This window comes from Salvelinus namaycush, chromosome 37, assembly GCF_016432855.1.
Source record: "Salvelinus namaycush isolate Seneca chromosome 37, SaNama_1.0, whole genome shotgun sequence".
NCBI lineage: Eukaryota > Metazoa > Chordata > Actinopteri > Salmoniformes > Salmonidae > Salvelinus > Salvelinus namaycush.
The window spans coordinates 15301859-15307993 of NC_052343.1; the positions used below are offsets into that span (position 1 = coordinate 15301859).

General features: G+C 41.4%; 1 pseudogene; it reads left to right on the forward strand.

Annotated features, from left to right (window-relative positions):
• Positions 1–1771: 1771 nt before the first annotated feature.
• LOC120031503 lies at positions 1772–5349 on the forward strand (annotated as a pseudogene).
• The last annotated feature ends 786 nt before the right edge of the window (positions 5350–6135 follow it).

Sequence of the window (6135 nt, forward strand, 5' to 3'; positions counted from 1 at the left end):
TGGGTCCTGGACTTCCTGACCAGGTGGTGAAGGTAGGCAACAGCACCTCCTCCACACTGATCCTCAATACAGGGGACCCACAAGGGTACGCTCTCAGTCCCCTCCTGTACTCCTTTTATACCCACAACAGCGTGGCCTCACATAGTTCCAGCTCCATCATCAAGTTCACTGACAACATGACAGTAGTAGGTATGATTACCAACACTAGCAAGACGGCCTACAAAGAGTAGGTAGGCACTCTGCCGGCGTAGTGCCAGGTAAACAACCTCTCCTTCAACATCAGCAAAACAAAGGAGCTGATTGTGGACTTCAGTAGGAACCAGGCTGGGCACATCCTCATCAGCACATCCTCATCAACAGGGCCACTGTGATGTTTAGCGGATCCCCAATCTTGAGATGAACTATCGACAGCTAAAACGCAGATCTGACTTGAGATCAGATTTCACTGAGAGTTGATGAATCCGGGATATGCCCCTCCCTCGAGGTCGTCCCAGCCTCATTCTGATCAGCTGACTGTGGTGGCATATTTCTGCTTTACCAAATGAGGAGAGTTACAAACTACACACCAGTCAGAGTTATACTTAAACTACATATTTTATAATAATAAGCTTTGCAATAGCATTTGACTTTCAACAATTCACTATTTCTAATGAACCGTTGAGAAGTACCAACAGAAAAGTACAAAGATCTTTTATAGCCAAGATACACCCCTCTCAACTTACACTGACGAACCACAGATTTTAGGAACAGTTCACAAAGGTTAAGATTTGTATGAAAGATATCTATAAACCATAGCAGACAGTTACTGCTGTTTCAACAGTTTTCATTGTAAAGACCAGTGTCTGGCCCTCCTACTCCAAACTAGAACCGTCTCTCCCTGGTACGGCATAGAACAGAACCATTAGCTCATGTCCTCTGGAATGTTCTTTAGGTTTTATCACCTAAAGACATCGTAAATCTCCTCTGTCAGTGCTATCTCATAGAGGCCCATCCTCAGTGGATCACACACACAATACTCTATTCTGTCGAATAAAACAACCATTATAATGCAATACAAGCATTATAACATAATCTTGCAATTTCCCACGACATGACTCATCACTTCCCGTACGGAGTGCAATTTTTTGGAATAGCAGTAATGTAATTTTGCTGCCTTTTTCCCCACTTCTTATTAAGTCTGTGCCAATACAAGCTGCTCACCAAGGCTGTTATTTTATGAGAGAATACGACATTAGGTAATACATGATTTATTGCTTGCGATTTGTAATGTGAGAGATGCCATAGGCAGAAAGCTATACGTTTATTCAAATTGTTGAAAACTTTTGATGGAATAGCTATAGTTTTTAAAACTTTCTAACCAGCTATACAGGATATTCTAACAGTCCCAGTAAAGCAATTTAATGTTATCTGATGTTAGATCAGTCACATGCTTTCTATGCCCCCCTTTCCTACACAAACTTTACTTTCCAGATCATTTCACATACTGTATCTGGGAATTCATATTATTTGTTTGCCAAGATCCCAGAGCAGATGTTACAATGTGACATTGTCACAGAAGTCTCTCACCCTAAACCATGGGCACTATGAAAATGTTTGCAATAAATGTAAAACTGTGTTTATTTGTATTGACTTGAATGTAGGCAAATGTTCCTCAAACTTCTCTGATGCAGGTGGTCTCCCCTCCCCATTCAACTGTAAGCCAATGGAGAGCATCTGAGAGCTACATTTTGCTGTTTTACTCGGACGTGAGAGAGAAGCAGGTTGTGCAGACATGGCTCTCAGAAAAGGATCTTCTTCTGTTGCCCTCTCCGGGTGGCCATCTGAAGTGCAGATGAACCCAGCTGATGTCCCTGGCCTGGAGGTAAAGCTGGGAGCATTGGTTGTTCTTTTCTCCATCACACTGGTTTGTGGCTTCGCCCCTTTGTGCTTAGTCAGGGGGGCAGGGAGGTGCAATGTAGACCAAGGTAAGTGGCACTTCAGATAAAAATTAATTTAGAGAATGTGACTTAAAGGTAAAGCCATTTGTATTAAATCACTTTTTGACAGCACCCCTTTTGAATTGAATAGAACCTTCCTTACATATTTTCCCATTGTAGAAGTGCTCAGAAAGTTACTTTTTGGACCTGAATGCCAAAATAGTCAAGAGATAAAAGTCCTCAAAGTTGACCTATTTTGCATACACACACCATACCATGAGACATCCATCTCTTCATCACTGGAAAAGATAAACAGTTGAGATTTATATATTTAAAAGCTTATGAACAGGGTTTTTAAATTATTTCATAATTTCTTTAAAAATATGTTTTTTTAATTAAAAAAAACTTTTTTCCTTCTTAAATGTCAATTACACACAATGTTGACTTGTATGGGAATATCAGTTGTTTCATATTATACTGTCAATTCTCCATAGGAAACCTATTGAGATCATAGAATATACATTACCATTTAAGTTGACATTCGACAATGGGTGGACCAGCGGCAATCTTTGTGTTAGTAATTAGAAGCAAAAATTTCAATTCAATTAAAATGTCAATGGTGTACCAGCTAAATTAGAGAGGTCTGAAGGGATATAAATATATTTCATAGAATGGACCTATGATTGAAATGACACCCACCCTGTATTTAAGAGAATGTTGTGTCTCAACCGATGGCGGGCACAACACAAAAACCTCAGATGATGTAAAAATAGGGTCTAAGCTACAACATACAGTACCAGTCAAAAGTTTGGACACACCTACTCATTCCAGGGTTTTTCTTTATTTTTTAAAATGTTCTACATTGTAGAATAATAATTAAGAGATCAAAATGATGAAATAACACATATGGAATCATGTAGTAACCAAAAAAGTGTTAAACAAATCAAAATATATTTTATATATGTATGTGAATATGAAGAAATAAAATCAGACTTTTTAGATAATTGATGTTAAACGGTAAAAAATGTAATCTTTATTAAAAAAACATATTGTTCAAGAAATGATTAAATAGTTTGATAACCCTGTTTGTAAGCTTTTAAATGATATCAAACTCAACCGTTTCTCTTTTCCAGTGATGAAGACATGGATGTCTCATGGTATGGTGGGTATGCAAAATGGGTCAACTTTGAGCACCTTTATCTCCTGAATGTTTTGGGATTCAGGTTCAAAAAGTCACTTTCTGACCACTTCTTCCATGTGCAAACATGTAGGAAAGTTTTGTTTAAATCAAAAAGGATGCTGTCAAAAAGTGATTGAATTCAAACGGATTTACCCGAAAAGAAGTCCTGACTGTAAACTTACTTGTTGACTCCTATGTGTTCCTTCCTTTCACAAACCCTACACGAAACAGAAAGACCCCCAAATCCATGTAAAGACAGTAGAATGTAAGTGGGTTCAACTTCCATGCACATTCGATAACTTTGCACAGGGCTGAATAATTAAGTGCAGGTAAATTAGTAAAAAGAGGACATACCTACTCACTTTTGTGTAATCTGTTCCCGGATGTTGTCAAGATGTAGTCTGTCAACTCTGTATATCTTTTCCATGGAGACCAGACGAAGACCAACAGGTTAAAACATTGACCTTACTTGTTGTAGAGCCTTTCAATAAACTTGCATGACTGGCTGATACATTTGTGGCTGAGTTGTGTCTATTGAATGCCACAGAAATGCGTCACAAGGTAGTGAGCTTGGTGAGCTGCTTCGCTGGAGGAGTGTTCTTTGCTACTTGCCTTCTGGACCTGGTCCCTGACTACCTATCTGGGATCAATGAAGCATTTAGTAGCCTGGGCATCACAGTAAGAATTTGGGGAAGTCCCCATTAGCTGTGTCTTTTTTTGGTTTCTGCCCTTCGGTTAGTCATTTCACATCTGATTAGTATTTAGGAAGTACAGCGTTATCTTGGCCTGCCCTGTATTGCTTGATGTCAGAATGACATTTTTAATCTCTGTGTCAAAGTTGAATGCTGAGAAAAATACAGATGAAGGACTTTCTGTGAAGACTCATCAATTTCTGTTTGCAGTCACTTTTTTTAATGTATTTTTAATGTTACATTTGTCAGCTTAATCTGCTGACTGATTAGGCTAGCTTTGTGGTAGTTAATTCTGCCAGGTAAATTATAAAGTGTGTGTTATCCTCTTATCTGTCAATCTACCCCTTCCAGCTTCAGTTCCCTCTACCCGAGTTTATCATAGCCATGGGCTTCTTCTTGGTCCTGGTGCTGGAGCAAATAGTCTTGGCCCTCAAAGACCGATCGGCGGGCCACTCTGAAGAAAAACGTGCACTATTGGTGGACTCCAGCGTCCAATCACATGACAGAATTGGCCAGAGATACTCCCACCACTCCCATGGTAGGGAGGAACTAGGGGGAGAGGATGCCTACTTTCTTTTTTTTTCTTTTTTTTTTCTTTTTTTAAAATTTTATCCCATTTTCTCCCCAATTTTCGTGGTATCCAATCGCTAGTAATTACTATCTTGTCTCATCGCTACAACTCCCGTACGGGCTCGGGAGAGACGAAGGTCGAAAGCCATGCGTCCTCCGAAGCACAACCCAACCAAGCCGCACTGCTTCTTAACACAGCGCGCCTCCAACCCGGAAGCCAGCCGCACCAATGTGTCGGAGGAAACACCGTGTACCTGGCCCCCTTGGTTAGCGCGCACTGCGCCCGGCCCGCCACAGGAGTCGCTGGAGCGCGATGAGACAAGGATATCCCTACCGGCCAAACCCTCCCTAACCCGGACGACGCTATGCCAATTGTGCGTCGCCCCATGGACCTCCCGGTCGCGGCCGGCTGCGACAGAGCCTGGGCGCGAACCCAGAGACTCTGGTGGCGCAGTTAGCACTGCGATGCAGTGCCCTAGACCACTGCACCACCCGGGAGGCCCAGGATGCCTACTTTCATGTGGACTTTAACTCCACCTTGTCCATCCGGGCCTTCAGTCTAGTATTTTCTTTATCTCTGCACTCAGTGTTCGAGGGCCTGGCTGTGGGGTTACAGGAGGACAGTCAAGAGGTGCTGGAGATCTGTGTTGCTCTACTCCTCCACAAGAGCATCATCTCTTTCAGTCTAGCCCTAAAGCTGGCCCAGGGCAAGCTGCGGCGGGCAGCCGTGGTAGGTTGCCTCCTGCTCTTTGCCCTCATGTCCCCGTTGGGCATTGGGCTGGGCATTGCCCTCACCCAGACCAAGTCGTCCCCCCAGCACTAGCTGGCCAGGTCCACATTAGCAGGCCTGGCGTCTGGCACCTTCATGTATATCACCTTCATGGAGATCCTGCCCCATGAGCTGAGCTCCCCGCAGAACCGCATCTCCAAGGTGGCCATGATTCTCACTGGTTTCGCAGTGGTCACTGGGGTGCTGTTCATCAAAATTTAAATATTCTGTAGATCAATCCTTAGGGTCTGATTCTATGAAAAACTGACAAACCTTCTGGGATATAAGACAAAAACAAATTTCCTCTTGCGTCGTGAGAATGCAATTTGGACTGATAAGCATTAAACAATGTTTACAGCATGAGACCAAAAGATACTCAACTGTATCATTAATTCAAACATGTTTCCTTAAGGTGCAGGGAGAATGCTGGTTTGCCTTACACTGGAAACTTTTGATTCAGTAGAGGTCTTTTAGTTTTATTATGTAGATGAACGTTATTCATTCAGATTTTTGAACAAGGGATATATGCTAATCCTGCCATGCTTTTAAATTAACATCATATAACATTTTCTATTTTAAATATTTGAGAATTTTAATGTATCTATATTTTTATATAAACAATGACATACTTCACAAACAGCTTTCTGTATACCGTGATGATGTGGTCAAAATTACCGAATTAAAAAAGGAAATATGAGCACTTTTAAGTAATTTATAACTCCTGGTTTGATATTATAGCAAACCTAATGTTTTGCTGGCTGTGAAATCTGACTAGCAGTGTCCTGAATTGTACACAGAACATTTGTTTGTTCAGTAGTATGACTGCCTAGCCCCTGCAAAAACATAATAAGAGCATACAGCTGGCTATTACTTTAAATGCTTAAAAAGCTAAATGGAGTGTTTGCTCTTTGTCAGAGCCTTGCATTGAGATCAAAATATAAGCCCTTATTTCACTGCCATGTGGTGAGAAAGCTTTGAATTAGTCCTCTATTCTCTTGTAAAACTTGA